This window comes from Macaca fascicularis, chromosome 14 (assembly GCF_037993035.2).
Source record: "Macaca fascicularis isolate 582-1 chromosome 14, T2T-MFA8v1.1".
Classification (NCBI taxonomy): domain Eukaryota; kingdom Metazoa; phylum Chordata; class Mammalia; order Primates; family Cercopithecidae; genus Macaca; species Macaca fascicularis.
This window is the reverse complement of record NC_088388.1, coordinates 93,690,892-93,710,393: the sequence shown is the minus strand read 5'-3', so window position 1 is coordinate 93,710,393 and position 19,502 is coordinate 93,690,892. Positions and strand designations below refer to the sequence as shown.

The 19,502-nt window shown below is 36.9% G+C and overlaps 1 protein-coding gene and 1 long non-coding RNA gene across 15 annotated transcripts in view; one reads left to right on the top strand and one right to left on the bottom strand.

Annotated features, from left to right (window-relative positions):
* Nucleotides 1-19,502, top strand: part of LOC102139795 (uncharacterized) — a 160,372-nt gene that overhangs the window by 13,793 nt on the left and 127,077 nt on the right. The gene's annotated exons all lie outside the window — the stretch shown is intronic.
* AMOTL1 (angiomotin like 1) overlaps nucleotides 1-19,502 on the bottom strand; it is a 174,168-nt gene that overhangs the window by 153,897 nt on the left and 769 nt on the right. For 3 of the 13 annotated variants that reach the window (XM_074015088.1, XM_065528897.2, XM_074015093.1), the window contains exon 2: nucleotides 15,864-15,918. The exons of 7 other annotated variants lie outside the window; for them this stretch is intronic. The gene's annotated coding sequence lies outside the window, so the exon portion shown is untranslated. Of the gene's footprint in view, nucleotides 1-2,101; nucleotides 2,316-15,863; nucleotides 15,919-19,502 lie in introns of those variants that run through there. 3 more of the 13 variants (XM_074015090.1, XM_074015092.1, XM_074015089.1) reach the window with 2 other exon arrangements.

Sequence of the window (19,502 nt, the reverse complement as noted above, 5' to 3'; positions counted from 1 at the left end):
ACTATGAATGCATAATTGGCCCTTCATGAATATTGGTTGATTGAATGGATGAATAAATGCTCAGTGTAGGTGAGAACTCTACCCAGATGTTAGATCTCATAAAGCTCTCAAAGGAGATTTGTCTACACTGATAGAGTGGTGTAAGACAGACCAGCAGAATGGACCTTTGGATTTAAGAAGGTTTAACTCTCCTGTTAAAACCCATAGACCAGAACTCTCCTGAAACTGACACAGCCTCCTCTTTTATGGGTCTGCCTCTAGAGTCATCTACCCAGCTGCCCAAGCCAGAAACTTGGCCATCCTTGACTTGTTACATCTCATATCCAACTGATCACCATGCTTTTTCCTTTCTTTCAAATGTCTCACTAATCCATCTCCTTCTGTTTTCATTGCCTCAGCCTTTGTTGAACTGCCATCATCTCTCACTGAGCACTGTAACAACTTCAGTGAGTCCCTGGTCTTCATTTTCTCCAACCCATTCTCCACAATTTAGTTGTAGTAGTATTTTTAAAGCACACATCTGATCATGTCACTTCTGGATTAAAATACTCGAGTAATTCTTTGTTCCCAGGAGAAAGTCTGAACTATTTAACATGTTATATAATGCCCAACTATTACAAGGCATTTGCAGTCCCTGAATAAGCTCCCTTCTTCAGTCTTTTGTATATTCAGCCATTCCTAGAGCTCTAGCAAGACTGTTCTTTCTGCCCACCCTCTTCACCTTGCTAACTCCAACTTATCTTTCACATCTCATCTTAGACTTGTTTATGTGTTCCTCAGAGGCTCCCACAGGCTCTCTGTGCTTACCTCATTATAGCATTTTTCACACTGCATTGCAATTTTCTGTTTATATATATATATATAGTTTAGTTCATAGTTATGCACTTGAGAGCAAAGATCCTACCTTATTTTTATTTGACCCTAACATTTGCACAGTGTCCTCATAAGGTAGGCACTTAATATAGATTTGCTGAATGAATGAATATGTGAATGAAGAGTGCTGTTTGTCACAAGTGTGTTTCAGCTTAACATGTCTTCGTGAAAAGTATTCTGTTTGCAACCTCACCCCAATGGGTGAGGTTCTCTGGAAGGTTCCAGCTTCTCTGGAAATTTCTCCATCTCAAAACCACACCCTATCTGCCTCTGCTTCCTGGCCCCTTTCTGGCCTCCTCATCTGGTCTAACTTGCCTAGATTCCCCCACCTCTTCTCACACTTTAGCTTACATAACTGCCCGTCCACCCAGCATGCCACTGGAGTCCCTGCCATTCACACTCCTGCCTCCTTCCCCAAGCTTGGGATTAATCCATATTCTTGGTTATCCATAGGAGACACCTGCCATCTAATGCAGCCAAGTCACACTGGGACTTCTAACCACCAGTTCTAGGGCCATTTCTGGCACTGGAGACTTGATCTAGAAATACAAATTCAGGAAAACCCTAGTCATACATTGACTATGCCTTAACTGCCTCTATATGGCCCTATCTGTAGAGAAGGAATTAATTAACTAGAAGTGCCATGTCTGGGGAATCAGGTAGCATATTCCATCATTCAGATATTTAAGCAACCCCTGCTTCTAATGCATATGAACACTATCACAGCAAACAAGTGTACTTGCTGGTAACTTACACTACAAATCAGGATATATATATAAATGTATATATACTGACATACAAAAATGAATTCATTCATTCATTTGATAAATACTAACTTGGTGTCTCCTAGGTACTAGTCACTGCACTAAACACATGGAATAGAAAAACAACAAATACTGTATCTTTCTTCAAGTAGTTTTCAAACTTGAGGAGGAGACACATATATGAACGTACCGTTACAGAACAACATACTAAGTACAAGCATAGACGCATGCACAGGGTAAACCAGGGATCTGCAAATAATGAAATCTGGAAGTTGGAATGGATCTTAGGGCCTTTAGTTCAACTCTTACCTTATGCATGACTTTCCAGTATATGCTTATTCAGCCAATACTTAAATACTACCAGTGATAAGGAGCTCACTCCCTCCCCAGGTAGCCCATTACATTTTTGAACGCCTCTGTGACACAATTCATTTTTAGAGTCTCAACAAAATAATAATATTCACCAGCAATCCTCAGTGCTGCTGAGCTGTTCCCGGAACTCCTGCCCTTTGTTCTGTCCTTCAAAGGCTGCTTGAAGGAAAGATGCTCTCCAGCCTTGCAGATCTAGACCTCCTTCTTCAGTGAGTCAGGAATCAGAAGAAATATTCCATCTTGGTTACAAGTAGAGGGTGTAAATCTTTCTGGTCACACCCAGAAGACAAACCAAACAACCCACTGAAGCACAAGAGGGAAGAGGTCACACAATGGGATCTTCTTTCTCTACCAGAAATACTTAAGATCTCCATTATCTAGGATCTAGGTCTAATTGATGTCAGCTACCCAAAAATCCCAATCATCAGTGGCCTGTGGACCACAGTAGAATGGAGGGAAGTCTCCTCTTGGGCTGCTCCAAGGGTTTGGTTCTGACAGGTTTCCATTTCTAAGCTTGAAAAGTTATTTTCCTTCTAGCTCCAGATAGTTACAAACATATCAGAATCTACATCTTCACTCTTAATATTCAAGTGATAAAATTCAGTGGCACCTACAATAATCTTACACTTGTTTGGAAGAGAAAAACATTCTAGGTATTCACTGTGAGAAAAAAAAATACCTTTTAACGTGAATAAAAGTACATGAAATGCTAGAGGGATAGACTCCTCCTCTGTCTAAAATGGCTGATGTTTAGAGAGTGGAGATACTTATTCTAGGCTTCTTGTTTGTTTCCAAGAATTCTTACTGGCTTTGTAGAATTGGAGAGTTTGAGTTACTTGGAAAGCATTATTTCAGATTGGTTTATCCAACTGAGCAGACTATTTGTGAAGCTGCTTGGGAATTTATTGATGTTAATATTTTAAATATTCCAATAAATAATTTATGCTACTTCTCTCTAAGGAGATGTGGCAACAAGCATATTTTTAGGAAACTAATGAAGTTTCAAAATTATGAGGTCCTTTGCAGAACTCTCAGCGACTCCGGCTTTTCATCTCTGAAGTAGATCCATTGAGACTACACTCAGAAATCTCCTCTACCATGAAACCCTACCAGGCAGACTTATTTCTTTCTTCCTTTGTGCTTCTCACAGCTTTTTATATTCCATTAGGACAATGATTTTTCCATTGCAGGATAATACTCTCCCATTAGAAGGTGTCTCCTCGGGACAAAGTCACATCTTGTTCACCCTTCTGTTCCCACTGTTAGCACAGTGCATGGCCATACTCAGGCTCAGGTAATTCTTGTTGGATGAAGTAGACTGACATACCAACAGCTGAGAGACTCAAGTGAGTCTATGCCTGCAAACTCCTCACATAAAGCAGGGTTAAATTGGCAATCATAATGAAAGATTTGTCATTAACTTCTGCCAGTAGGCAGCACAATGCCCAAGGACACTGATAAGCAAAGAAAAAGGAAAATAAATATTTCAAAAGAACTGGGTTCTCATCTGGTTTGTGGCTTTTTAACATAATGACTTGGGACAAATCACCTTATCTCCCCAGAGCTTAGTTTTCCTTGGGTATGAAATAGAACTCATAAAGTTTATTCTTCCATCTTTGAGTTTTGTGAAAATCAGATGCCAACTGGAAAATCATCAAAGCAGTGCACAAATACATAGTACTGTTGTCATTTCAGTAAATTTACTTATAGAGCTCACTTGCTGTGCAGCACTGAATTCCAACTTGCTTGCTTAACTTAGGAAGTGATATAATATGTGAGAGGCAGTATATATGTAGTGTAAGAGCAAGGACTTTGGAGACAAATCTGGATTTAAATTTTGGATCTATGATCTGTGAGCAAGGTATATAACATCACCCATCCGAATTTTTTCCATCAGTAATAGGGTATCATAGCACATGCTTTGTAGGGCTATGGTAAAGATTAAGTGAGAAATGTCTGTGATGTACCTAGTACAGATCCTAGCCAGAAATAAAAACTCAGTAAATGACAATGGTAGTTATTTCTATTATTATCATTATTAACACTTGAAGTAGATACACTTCTGGAAGTGACATTGTCCCATTGGCAGACTGCATTCCATGGGGAACAGAATAACATGTGAGGAATCATTTATCTTAAAGGATAAGCTGCTGGCTAGAAGACACTTCTCTGGAAAAAAAGATGTGTAAAAAATGGGTGAGAGTGCAAACAAGAATCCATTGATATGTGCCAGTTCTAGAAAGGGAGGGGAAAAACTAGTCAGGAAAGAGCAACAGAGGTGTAGAGGCAGAGCAAGGTTCTGTAAGGACTTGCTGAGATGGAGCCATAAACAATAACACCTGGGTGTGGGAGGTTGGGAAACCCCAGGAGAGGATTAAGTGTTGCTATGAGAGAGAAGGAGCTAGGCTGAAGTCTGTGAGGCAAAGAGACAAAGAGCCAGAATAAGATAAACTGCCACAGCTCTCTGATTATAAGCCAAGAATAGGATATTGACATGGGCCCCACAGCAAAGGGCTGTTGTTAATATATAGATCTTTACAGCCATACCTGGCCAGGGGAAGGCATCACAGTTGCCATCCAATCCAGCACTGTCCATTAGAAAGAGAATATGAGCTGCATATATAATTTTAAATATTCTAATAGCCACATGTGTTAGTCAGCTCCAACTGCTATAACGAAATACCACCGTCTGGGTGGTTTCAATAACAATTATTTATTTCTCATAGTTCTGAAGCTGGGAAATTCTAGATTAAGGTCCTGGTCAATTCTGCTCCCTGGCAAGGACTTTCTTCCTAGGTTGCTGATGACCACCTTCTCCCTGTGTTCGCACATAGTGGAAAGACAGACTCTCTGGACTCTCCCCGTTTTTATAAGGATACCAATTCCATCATGGGGGCCCACCCTGAAGACACATCTAAATTTATTCACCTCCCAAAGGCCCCACCTCCAAATACCATCTCCTCAAGGGTTAGGGCTTCAACATACGAATTTGTGATAGCACAAACATTCAATCCATAACACCACATTTTTTTAAAAAAGTAGTACAGGTGAAATTAATTTTAATAATATGTTTTATTTAATCCACTTTAGTCACAACACTATTTTAACATGCAATCAGAATAAAACATTATTATTGAAAATGTTAGATGTTTTTCCATCCCAAGCTTTGAAATCGGTGAAATTGGTGTCTATTTTGACGTATGCCACTTATGCCACATGTCCACTTGGACTATCCACATTTCAAAAGCTCAATAGCTACACGTGGTACAGACCCCATCCCAAAGGAAAATGAATTTTATTCCCCTGACCTCCTAGGTTCTTAAGATCTTTTAAAAGCCTAGATTCTTACAGCCAGAAAAAGGCCTTTGGAGATGTTGTGTTCAGAGATCTCTACATATTCTCAACAGGTTTCCCTTTAGCATGTTTACTTTAATTTAAGCAGTTTCACACCTGTTTAAATCTACCCTCCAATTCAATATTCACTGAAGGCTGACCTAATGCTTGGCCTGAACAGGTTAATCATGGTTATGTTCCATCCACTCTCTCTTCTAAGGGAAACTACCTTAACCACATCCTCCTCCTTCAATCCTCAGGCACCCTATTTCTTCTTCTGCTCCCACCACTTCTTTAGCCCAGCTGACCGGGAATGGACACATGACTCCATCTGTGTAGTCACCTGGTGTGGAAAATCTCACTCAACCAGGGCAGACAATTGATGGGCCAATCAGATACCCTGTCAGGAATATAGAGGCAGAATCAGCAAATAAGGAGAAGAACCAGAAGACACACACACAAAAGAAAACAGAGAGGGAAGGAGACAGCTACAAATATTGGGTTTCCAGCCACTTCTCAGATTTCTTCAGGGAGGGGTTTTAGGTGAGGGAGGTATATGGCTTGGAATAGCTCCTCCTCAATCATTTTCCACATCAGGTTTCCAAAAGCCATTTCATTTTAACAGAGTGATTCTCCAGATGAAAGACGTTTGAAAGGCTCCCGTGAGAGATCTCAAAATAACAGTGATCCCTGGAGCTCTGGTAGAACCTTTCAGTACCAGCCACAGTCTGGGCTTCTGAGGTGCAGCTGTTTCGCTGTTTCTGGTTTTCCATGCGATCCCTGCACCTTTCATGGTCACGACTAGTTTACAAGAATCCTTTATTTGCTGAGGGAGCCTAAGTGAGTCTACCTTTTAATACGGTTACCTTCCACAGAAAGGGATATTTTCATACATATTTGAGCAAAGTTCTTTTCCACATCTCCCCTTGGACTTGTTCACTCTCAATCTCAAGGCAGGACTTGGGCTGACAGAGAAGTGGTGGATTACTTTTGATCACATCCCCAAGTAATTATATTCTGAAAATACCTCAGCACAGTGGCCTTCTGGGGACCCTTTTAAGTCTCACATCATCTAGAGCAGTGGTTCTCAGCTGAGGCTGAGCATTCAAACTGTCCGGGGAACTTCTAAAATATGCTGATGTCCCAGGCCCTCCCTCAGATTCTGAAATCAGAAACTCTGGGGCAGGTCCTTGGGTGCCCGTATTTCTTAAAAACTTCCCAAGTAATTCTAATGTGGGGCCACAGTTGAGAAATACTGTGTGATACATAGGATGTGCCCTCACATAGACTTGGGTTCCTATCACAGAAAACCAGATACTGTTTTTAATTATTAAAAAAAAAAGCATACTTTTTTTTTTTTAAAGAATACATAGTGAGGAATTATCCAAAATAAGAAGTTTCACTCATCAGTAGTATTCCCAATGGTCCCACTCCCTAGAGGTAACTATTGCAGTTATGTGTCCTCCAAATATTATCTATGTTTTTTCAAATATTTAAATCTCTCTCTCTCTCTCTCTCTCTCTCTCTCTCTCTCTCTCTCTGTCACACACACGCACACACACACACATTTTCCCTCTGGCTTTTTGTCTTAGTAATATGTCTGGATTATTAGCCTAGAATTTCTTTTTGTATAAATTTATGGGGCACAGGTATAATTTTGTAACATGCATAGATTGTATAGTGGTGCAGTCAGGGCTTTTAGGATAGCCATCACTCATATAATGTTCATTATACTTATTGAGCAATTTTTTATCATACACCCCGCACTCTACTCTAGCCTAGACATTTCTGAGAAAGAAAAATAGTTTCAGGGTTTGAGTACTTATTTTTCCCAAATAATAAAACAAAACACTGTATAAAACTAAAGTAATTAAAACAGTGTGATCTTGTTACTGGAATAAATAAATAATTTGTTAGCACAGACTAGGAAATCAAAAAAAAATCAATAGAATTGATGTAGTATATGAAAATATTGGCATTTCAAATTAGTGTGGAAAGAAAGGATACATTGTTCAATAAATAGTATTAAGATAATTATTAGAACAATTGTCTATTCATTTTATTAAATGGATTCCTATTTTATAGCATATAAAAATTAATTAAAGATGAATTAAAGTGTCACAATAAAACTAAGCATGTTAGAAGAAATAATTTTATAATTTTGGAGTGGGAAAATCTTACTAAATTATACATAAAATCTAGAAGTCACAAAATAACTTTAGACAGATTAGGCTACGTCAAATTTAAATTTTCTCTAAAAACAAAGACAGAATAAAGAAAAGTAAAATTAAAAATAAGGAAATGAAAGGTAAAATTTATAACATGTATACAAAAGATTAATATCCATATTTTAAAAGTTTTCTATGTATCAATAAGAAACTGACAATCAGCAGAAAGCTAGATAAGGCTATGAACTGATAATAAATAAACAAATATGAATCATAAAAGTATAAAAAGATATTCAATGCAACACTCAAAGAGTCAAGTTAAAACAATCTTGTTATCTTTTTTTTCACTTATCACATTGGCGAAATGTTTTAAAAGATTAATATAAGAAATGGTGACTATTTGAAGAAACAGATATTCTCATGCTTTGATAGAAAAATATGCTAAAAACAGTTTTTAAATGGCAATTTGGCACATCCTCATATCCTCTAATATACAAATTCATATGTCATTTGATTTAGCAATTTCAATTCTAAGTATCTATCCTACAGAAAGCAATTACAAAATAAGTGCATACAAAGATATATGTAATATGACATTTTTTGTAATAAAAAAGAACACATTTTAATGACTGTCAATAAATGGTTAAAGTAAGGTATAGTTATATTATAAATCTCAGCCATTAAAACAAATAAAATGACTCTATAAGAACTAATATGAAAAGTCAGTAAATTGACATGTAAATTGTAAACAGCCAGGTGCAAAACAATTTACAAAGAGGATCCAAGTTTTGTCCAAGAAAGATACACATGCACACTTTTAATCACATAGAGAAAGACCTTGAAGGAATAGCAGACTTTTAATAGAGATACTTCTAGGGAAGTAAGTGAGATTTCAAGCTTGAGACTATGAAGCTTAGAAGGAAACTTTATTAACACCATATGTTTTACATATTTTTACAAGGCATATTTATAAAATCTGTAATTTTTTAAATAATTAAAAGAAGAAAATTTTCTCACTGTTTTAATTTGTGCTTTATAAATTCTGAGTTTATCTTTCTTTCATATGTTTATTGACCATCTTTATTTCTTTTCTTCTGAACAGCCTGTTCATGTACTTTGCCCATTTTTATTCAAATTATTTTTTTTTATTGAATGTACTATTTAAAATTTTTAAAGTATATTTTGCTCCATTGCATAAATGTTGCAAATGATCTTTTTTCTATTTATCATTGTATTCTGATTTCATTTATACTACTTTCATCACATATGTTTTATTTATATTTTATGTAATTAAATATATCAGTCTTTTCTTTGTATAGCTTCTGAGTTTGGAGTCATGCTTAAAAAGTTCTTTTCTACTTCAAGATTATTAAATAATTTACCAATTTAAAAATTATTTTTATTGCTTAATATTTAATATATGTTGTTATTCATCTGGAATTTATTTGGAGACAGGAATCTAGCTTTAACTTTCCTTTCCAAATATCCTTTCCCTCAATACCACTGGGTTGAAACACCACATTGCCATTTTTGTTGGCTCTTTCTGGACTCTTTATTTTTTTCCCACTGATCTCTACAGTGTTGTACCAGTACTTTAATAATTACATTTTGTGACATGCTTTAATTATCTAGCTAGTATGACTAGACTTCCTCTCTCGTATTGCTTTTCCTGCCAGAAATTGTTTGTCTCTTCCCATTTTCAATTGTAAAAGTTTATTGAGAGATAAGATGTTACAGACTCACTTTTACCTTTCCTCTCCTCTAAATATAAGTAAATACTCTGGAAATAACTCAACAGATGATTGTAAAAGGACTCTGAAAGATGGAAAAAAGAAAGTTGACTCGCTAGGGACTTCAGGATGTGAGACACCATAGTGATTTCCCTGGGTTTTCTTTTTAGCTCCCATATATTCCATGCTGAGCACCAGGGAGGCTTACAACCCCAAACCACCAACAGGCATAGAATAGAAAAACAAACATGAAAAGCTTGTTGTCTCTGGCCAAAGGAAGGGAAAAGGTGAGCCCAGAAGAATCCTACCAGAGAAATAATCCTCTGGTCCTCGTGCTGAGCTGCGGCAGGACCAAGAGACTGATTTACCTGCCGCTGCAATAGTAGCACAGCAGACTGAACCACTCCCCATCCCACACATGCTGGCAAGCCCCACTCTCTTCAGTGTCAACATCAGCAAACCCCATCCAATACCAGAATGGTGGTGGGCTCCATCTGCATCACCATCAGTAGGGTACCTATCCTATACCCAAGACAACAGGTGGGCCAATCCATCCTCAGGGGAAGCATTAGCAAACCTGAACAGGACCTATCCCCTCCTTCTTACCCACCAAACAGCCCATGAGGCACTTGCAGTAATAAAGCAGGAGCCCAAATAGCAGCAGCAGAACAAGGTAGACTGTATTAGCATTGCAAGAACTCTGAAAACAAATTGTCATTGGAACTACAACTCACAAAAGTAGACCAGAACTTACATGCTAAGCCCCAAGAGGGTGACTGCTTACTAAAAATAAAAGATCTAAGTGGTATGAAGCATGTTCTAAAATAATACCCAAAATGTCCAGTGTATGAGTGGAAGTCATTCATCATACCAAGAACCAGGAAACATACAACTTTTATGAGAAATGACAATCAACTGATGCCAACTTTGAAGAGACTCAGATGCTGGAATTATCTGAAAAGGATTTTAAGCAATCATTATAAAAATGTTTCAACAAACAGTTACAGATTTTCTTGAAACACATGAGAAATACACAATTCCAACAAAGAAATAGAAGTCATAAAAAAGAACCGAATGCAGAAAATAGAATTTAAATAGACAATAATAACAAATAAAAAGTCACCAGATGAGTTTAGTAGTAGAGTGGTGATGGTAAGACAGAATCAGTGAACTTAAGGACAAATCAATAGAATTTACTTGTACAAAAAAGAAAAAATAGACAAAAAATTTAACAGAGCCTCAGAGGCTCTGTAAGATCAAAACAAAGATATTTGTATCATTAGCATCTCAGAGGTAGAAGAAAAAAACTGTGACTGAAAAAGTATTTAAAAAATATAATGGCTGAAAACTTTCAAATTTGGTGAAATGCATAAATGCACAGATTCAAGAAGCCAAGTGAGCCTAAATAAGATAAATCCAAGGAAATTCACACTAAGACACATTATAATTAAACTTCTGAAAACTAAAACAAAACAAAATCTTAAAAACAGCCAAAGAGAAATGATGCATTACCTATAGACAAACACCAATTTGAATGAGAGAGGATTTCTGGTTTGAAACTATGAAGGCCAGAAGGACCTGCCACAATATATTTCAATTCTTAAAAGAAGAAAATCCAAAACCATGAATCCTGTATCTAGCAAAACTATCCTTCAGGAATGAAGAGGGAAATAAAGACATTATCAGGCAAAGGAAAACTAAGAGATATTTGTCACCAACAGACCTACCATTAAACAATGGCTAAAGGAAGCTCTTCAAACAGAAAGTGATAACAAAGGAAGGCTGGGGCTGGTTGCAGTGGGGTCACACCTATAATCCCAGCACTTTGGGAGGCCAAGGTAGGAGGATCGCTTGAGACCAGCCTAGACAATATAGCAAGACTCCAGTTCCACAAATAATAATAATAATAATAGCACTAGCTGGGAGTGGTGGCATCCATGGAATATTCATTATAATAGACTATATTCTGGGTCATAAAACAGCTATTAACAAATGTTAAGAAATTGAAATCAAATAGAGTATGTTTTCTAACCTTATGGAATAAAACTAGAAATCAGTAGCAAAACAAAAACAGAAAAACCTTTAGATACGTGGAAGTTAAACAACACTCTTTTAAATAAACCATAGGTAAATGAGAAAGTCTCAAAGGATATTTTTACAGACTAAATACAACTTAACAAAAATGAAGAAACAACATCAGAATTTGTAAGATGCAGCTAAAGTGGCAAGAGAAAAATTTATGGCACCAAAGGCTTACATTAGAAAAGAGAAATGATCGCAAGTCAGTAATTCAAGCTGCTAGCTCAAGAAACAACAAAAGGAAGAGCAAAATATACCGAAGTCAAGCAGAAGGAAAAAATTAAGATAATAGCAGAAATAAATGAATCTGAAATAGGAAAAGAAATAGAATTCATGAAATAAAAAGCTGATTATTAGTCAAAAATTTAATATAATTGATAACTCTCTAGTTAGACTGGTAAATATCAAAAGAAAGAAGATATAAATTACCAATATCAAACAGGAGATATTGCCACAGATTTTACAGTCATTAAAAGAATAATATGAAATATATGAACAACTTTACACTCATAAATTCAACAATTTCAAAGAAATGGTCTAATTCCCAAAAATCACAATGAAAACTCAACCAAGATGAAATAGATAATCTGAACAGTTCTACAACTATTTAGAAAAATTGAATTTATAATTACAAATCTCTCCAAAAAGAAATTTCCAGGTCCAGATTATTTCACTGGAAAATTTTGCCAAGCATTTAAAGAATTAACACCAATGCCATACAATCTCTTTTTCAAAATGGAAAAGAAGGAATCACTTTCTAACTCATTTTATGAGGCCAGTACTACCTTGATATGAAACCAAAGACAGTACAAAAGAAGAAAAAATTGATATCAATAATTCTTATGAACTGTAATACAAAAATCCTTAACAAAATATCATTAAATTGAATCTATCAATGTTTAAAAAGGAATAATAATCCATGACCAAATGAGATTTATTTCAGCTATATAAGGCTAGTTCAATATTTGAAAATCATTCAAAGCAATTCACCATATCAACAGACTAATGTAAAAAAATCACATCATCATACTGATGATTGAACAAAAAGCATATAACAAAAGCAAACACTCATTCAAGATAAAAACTCTCAGCAAAGCAGGAATAAAGGAAAGATTTCTTAACATCATACTTAATGGTGAAAGACTGAATGCTTTTCCTTTGAGATTGGAAAGGATTTCTGTTCTTATCTCTTTTACTTAACATAGTACTGAGAGGTGTAGCCAGTGCAATAAGGCAAGAAAAAGAAAGATCATACAGAATAGAAAGGGAAAAATAAAATGCCTATTTGCAGATTATATGATGGTCTGTGTAGAAAATCCCAAGGAATTTACAAGAAGAAAAAGAAGAAGAAGGAGAAGGGGCAGGGGCAGGGACAGGGGAAGAAAGAGAAGGAGAAAGAGAAGGATAAGGAAGAAAAAGAAGAAGAAGAGGAAGAAGAGGAAGAAGAAGAAGAAGAAGGAGAAGAGGAGGAGGAGGAGGAGAAGAAGAAACAACCTAGAACTAATGAGTTCAACACAGTTGCAGGATTTAATATTAACATAAAAATTAATTGCATTTATCTATATTAAGAATGTATATGTGGAAACTGAAGTATAATAATGCAATACCATTTTCAATTGCTCCAGAGAAAGTTAAGTACTTAGTATAAATTCAACAAAATACCTACAGAATCTGTATATTGAAAATTATAAAATGTTCCTAAAAAAAAAAAAAAAAAAAAAACAAGACCCATATAAGTGCAGAAATTTCCCATGTTAAAGGATTGGAAGACTCAACCTAATAAAAATGTCACTTCTCCCCAAATTAAACTACATGTCTAAGAGGATTCCTATCAAAATCCTAGCAAGGTTCTGTAGATAGAGACAAACTCATTCTAAAGTTTATGTTGAAAGTGAAAGTCCCAAGGATCTCTAAAACTTTTGACAAATAACCCTGAAGTGGGAGGAATAACTCTACTTAGTGTATTGCTTATTGTAAAGCTCCCACGCAACTTACTATAAAACAGTAGTCAAATACTCAAGAGAGTGTGGTATTGTCAGAGAACTAGGCATATCAATGGAAGAGAATGGAGAACCCAGAGATAATGTCACACAAATATGCCCAGTTGATTTCTTGACAAAGCTGAAAAACCAATCCAAAGAAAGAAGGGGAGCCTTTTAAACAACTGGTGCTTGAGAAATCGGACATACAGAGACAAAAAAAAAAAAAATGAAATTTGACTTAAACTTGACGTATTACATACAAATTAATTCAAAATAGATTAAATACCTAAACATGAAGTATAAAACTATAAATCTTTTAGGAAAAAATATAAAATATTTGTGAACTGGGGCTAGATAAAAAGTTCTTTTGCTTTGCACTAAAAGCACAATCCATTAAAGGAAAAATTGATAAATTGGACTTTCTGAAAATTAAATACTCTTGTTCTGTGAAAGACCCTTTCAAGAAGATAGAATAAAAAATTACAGGGTGGGAGAGAATATTTGCTAAACATACATCTAATAAAGGACTTATATCTAGAATATATAAAGAACTCACAACACTCAACAGTGAAAAACAACAACAAAACAAAACAATCCAATTAGATAATAGTGGGGTTATTTGTGTTTTGGCTTGTTTGTTTAAGTTCCTTAGAGATTCTGGATATTAGACCTTTGTCAGATGCATAATTTGAAAATATTTTCTCCCAATCTGTAAGTTGTCTGTCTACTATGTTGCTAGTTTCTTTTGTTGTGCAGAAGCTCTTTAGTTTAATTAGGTCCAACTTGTCAATTTTTCTTTTCGTTACAATTGCTTTTGGGGACTTAGCTAAAAATTCTTTGCCAAGACTGATTTTCTAGGTTTTCTTCTAGGACTTTTATAGTTTGAGGTCTTATATTTAAATCTTTAATTCATCTTGAGTGAATTTTTGTATATGGTAAAAGGCAGGGGTACAGTTTCACTCTTCTGCATATAGCTAGCCAGCTATCCCATTTATTGGGGCAAAAGGCATAAATAGACATTTGACTGAAGATGAAATACAGATGACAACATGAAAAGATGGTCAGCATCATTGCCCATTAGGCAAACACAAATTAAAACCACAATGAGGTATCACTATCCATCTATCAGAATGACTAAAATAAAAAATAGTGATAACACCAAATTCTGGCAAAAATGCAGAAACTCTATTATTCATATTTTGCTGGTGGTAACATAAAATATTATGGCCATTCTGTATAAATATTAATAGTCTGACAGTTTCTTTTAAAACTAAAAACTTAACATAAAACCCAGATATCATATTTTCAGGCATTTATCCTAAATAAATGAAAATGTATGTTCATGCAAAAACTTGTACATGAATGTTCATAACATCCTTATTTGTAACAGCCAAATACTAGAAACTACCCAAATGTCCTCCAATGGATAAATGAGTGAATGCTTAAGCAAACTGTAGTAAATCCACATTATGCAATTCAACACAGTAACAAAAAGAAAACAACTATTGATACACATAACAACTTGGATAGATCTCAAGGTTATTATGCTGAATGGAAGAAGCCATTGTAATAAGGTTACATCATGCATGATTATATAACATTCTCGAAATAAAATTATATAAATGGACAACAGATTAATAGTCTCAAAGGGTTAGGGATGGGACCATGGCTTTAAAAGGGAAGTATAAAGAAACCTTGCAGTGATGATATAGTTAGTGATATTTTGATTGTGGCAATAGTTTCATGAAGCTAATATGATAAAAACTGTATACAATCACACACACACACATGCACACATGCACAATGTGTACATGGATAGCTGATAAAATCTGATAAGGTCTGTGGATTGTACCAATGTCAATTACCTGGTTTTGATATTGTACTATAGTTATGTAAATGTTAACAGTGGGGAAGGCTGGGTGAAGGGGGCACTCATAGACTCATGAATCTATAAATATTTCGTAATGTTTTTAAAAACTATACAAGCCAGCTATTCTTTAATAGCCAGAGTGTTTGCATGATTCTTTGTTTACAAAATCCACAACTAGACCAATCATAAATTTAATGAGACCGATCTGTCAAACATCAATTCATATATTAAAATTACACAAGGCCGGGCGCGGTGGCTCACGCCTGTAATCCCAGCACTTTGGGAGGCTGAGGCGGGCGGATCACGAGGTCAGGAGATCGAGACCATCCTGGCTAACATGGCGAAACCCCGTCTCTACTAAAAATACAAAAAATTAGCGGGGTGTGGTGGTGGGCACCTGTAGTCCCAGCTACTCAAGAGGCTGAGGCAGGAGAATGGTGTGAACCCGGGAGGTGGAGCTTGCAGTAAGCCAAGATAGCGCCACTGCAGTCGGGCCTAGGCAACAGAGAGAGACTCCGTCTCAAAAAAATTAAAAAAAAAATTACACAGATTAAAATTTTGTATTCTCAAGGTATGAATAAAGCAAGAGAATATTCACATTTTGCTCTCAAGAGTGATTTTATCCTTCACCCTGACCTACCAAAGTGGTGGCATCTATCTGTATACTGGTAAACCTAAAATTTTTGGAGTACCTTGGGCTTTGGATCCCTTAGAAGTCATCTAACTTCGGTTTCTTCTTAAATACAGCTTAAAAAATAGGAATAAATAGTTATAATATATTGAGCACTGAACTATTCAACTACCTGCTACACACTGGAAGGTAAGAAGAGGTCTCACAAGAAATGAGAAAACATGGTCCCAGTTCATATTGTTTTAGATACAGAGGATGGGACGCACAGGTGTGTTTTTAAGCCTTTGGAAATGCATTTAGGGGCAAAAAGGGGAAAAAAATGACAGTAGAAGAGACATTCAGAATGTGAATATTCAGTGTGATATAAGTACTTATTGAACGCTTATCTCAGGCACCTGTAGTGTGACTGACTGACTGAAGCTCTGGGTTTGCCAGGGAGCTTGTGGCTTTGGGACTTGCAACAACAGTATCGTTAGTACCGCTCCAGTGCTGTCACTACTGCCACTGTTAGCTGTTGTTCATTTACGTAACACAGATGTATTAGGCACTGTGCTGAGCACTCCACAAATATAATCTACAAACAGAATCGTCACGCAAACTTTGTGAGATGGCATTACTATCCAGATTTTAAAGAGGAAGAAACTGAGAAGATATGTCTAGATACTTTCCCAAGGTCAGCAACTAGAAAATGTCAGAGTTCTGATAGGAACCCGGGTCATCTGACTTCAAAATTCATACCTTTAACCAATAGTCTATGTGTCTTCACCAAAGCCTGTTTAAAATCCTCCTCTTTGCTACTCTTTTTTCATGGCTTCAGGTGCTTTCCACCAGGCCTCAAGTGGCACCTCTGGGCAGTTCCCTGATTTCATATTGACTCTGCTCTACCTCCTTTTCCTAACAAATTCCATGTGGAGGATGGGGCACAGCCAATATAGCAGGCAAGGCAGATCTTCAGCAGAGCCTTGTATGAGGAGAGTTGGGTGAGTAGGTATGGAGGCAGATGATGAGAGAAGAATGTATGTGTGAGTGTGAGAGATGCTTTTTCCCTGATTTTATTATAATGGCAAAACGAGTTAGTAAATGAGTCTCTTTCTCCAGCCTTTTTAACCAAAACATTTGCGTAAGTGGTATAAGGCCAGGAAATATGCAAGGACAAAGAACTACCTGGTTGGATTCTTCTATCCCTGACACCACCTCAGGGGCTTGATCTCAGCTGGCTTCAGAGTAATCAACGTTACCACCTTGTTCCCTTTATCTAATGCTGTGTAAAAACCACCCCCAAACTTAATTAATACAAATGGTTATTATCTCTCAGTGTTCTGTGGGCTGAGTGGGCTGAGCTGAGTGGTTCTCATTCAGGGTCTCTCATATAGTTGTAGTCAGATAGTTGTGGGGTCTGGAGTCATTTAAAAGTTTCTTTCCTTACATGTCTGAAGCCTAAGTTTGAATGGCTGGAAAATCTGAGGACTGGTTGGGATTCAATCCTTGTAGCCTCTCCGTGTGGCCAGCTTGGACCTTCTCACAGTATGCTGGTCTCAGAGTAATTGACAGTCATGGGCTTGGGCCAGCCTGTATTGGCTTATAAGAGCTGATTCTGCATATCTCCTCCCAAACCTGTGTTCAGTGCTATCATTTTGGAAGCCATAGTGGGAGTATTCACGCCATGAAAGTTGGCAAACACTGCAAATCAGGGAACTTTTTTTTTCTCCAGAGAGCCAGTTTACTAGCACATGACTCTACATGGTAGTTGGCTTTTCCCAGAGTGACTGAGACAAGAAACCCAGGAGGAAGATGTAAACCTTCATAGAACCTAGCTGTGGTTGTCCCAGAATGTTGCCGCCTTCTCATTCTATTGGTCAACCAAGTCCCTAAGGCTAGCCTTTATTTAAGAGGTGGAGAATTAGCATTAATCTCTTGTGGGAAGGGTAGCAAAGAATTTGTATAGTCTAGGAGCTGGCACAGAGTAGGCACTCAATAAATGCTTGATTAATGAATGAGTGTGTAGTCATTTTAAACACTAATCTGCACGTCCTTAAGCCATTCTAAATGCACAAGTCCTTTTTGAAAGTTTTACATCAACCAACGATTTTTAAATCTCTGAGTAGCCTAACCCTAAAACTGCCTGATATAGATCTATTTACACTGTGTCCGCAGGTATTCGCAGACCTGTTTACTCAGGCCTTTCCTGGTTATGTACTCAATTGGTATTACTACACACATTACAATCACAGATTGCTTGTTTTATAGATGTTTATACATGTGCTGTTTAGGTTGACTTTATTTCCCTAAGTAAACTGAAAGTTTCTTAAGAGAGTTCTCATGTATTTCTTTGCCACTCCTTCTTCCTACCATGCAAACTACGGATAGTTTTAAACACATACACATGAATACTGACAAGATAGGTGGTAGTTAGAGATTATAATGCTTAAAAGTGAAGGAAAGAAGGAGAGGTACTAAAATTTCTTAATTGCTATGTTTTAGAGCCTTCCATAAATGTTCTCATTTAACTCTTCTATTTACCTAATGAAGCAGGTATTATTTCCATTTCACAGTTGAGGGAAATGAGCCTCGTGAAGGTTTAGACATTTGGTCCAAGTCATACTGGGAGGTGGAGAAACTGAGATTCAAATGAAGACCCACATGGTTCTAAGGTCTGAGGCTTACGCATTCTTCAGGCTGCCTTCCCACTGCTCTCTATATTCCCCATCCTCTCGCACTCTAGCCTCTCTCCTTCAAGCACCTACAAGAGTCATAAAATGCTAATGCTTCTGAACTCCAAATAGAGTAATAAGCATTTCAAGTTCTACTCTGGTAAAAATGTCCTTAGAAAGCTTGGTAAAACAAGAAGCTTGAATGTCTTATACTAGGAGTGAAGTGAGCCTGGTAGCAGGGGGGACCAGCTGAGAGGATACTGCAGTAACTCAGATAAAGTGTGTTGATGGGTTAGACCAAGGTAGTAGTGGTAGGGTAGAGAGATGTAAACAATTTGGAGAGATATTAAGAAGACTGACTCAACAGACTGGTGATTGATTGGATTGTGCAGGTGCTGATCAATTATTTTAGAACCATCATTCTGGCTGCTGCTGGGAGGTAAGACTGGAAAGAGGAGGCCCAGATGTGAGGTTTCTGTATTCCTAGAAGAAAATAAGGGCTTTAAACTAGGGTAATATCTGCAGAGGTGGGGAGAAGTGGATGGATTTGAGAGATAATATGGAGTTTGAATCTGCTGAATGTGTTCCCAAATCAGATGTGAAAATGTGAGGAAGTTTGGAGGGGTGTTTAGGGTGAAATCCAGAAATCTACCACCAGGAACTTTTTACTGACCTAGGGGACACAGAATGGGGAGCAGATTTCAGGTGAGGATGAATTCTGGATATGGTCTAATCTGAGGTGAATGTATAACTAGGCACTGGCAGCCAGTACGCAATTGCATTTAAAACAAGGCAAATATCTCTTATCTAAATGAGAGTCTTTGCTCCCTGTATGGGTTATAGATGATTGTGCCAAATACTATATGTGGCAGGGTTCTGTGCCAAGAAATAAAGGGCTCTGCAATTCTCAACGTTTTCATTTGACAATGGTTCAACTCTCTTTCCAAAAGCCATTTATCATCCTGCAGGCACCTCTGTCATAAACAAGATGTCTTTATTGAGCCTTCCAAAGCTAATAAGAGCTATATGATTCAATCAGTGACAGAGAC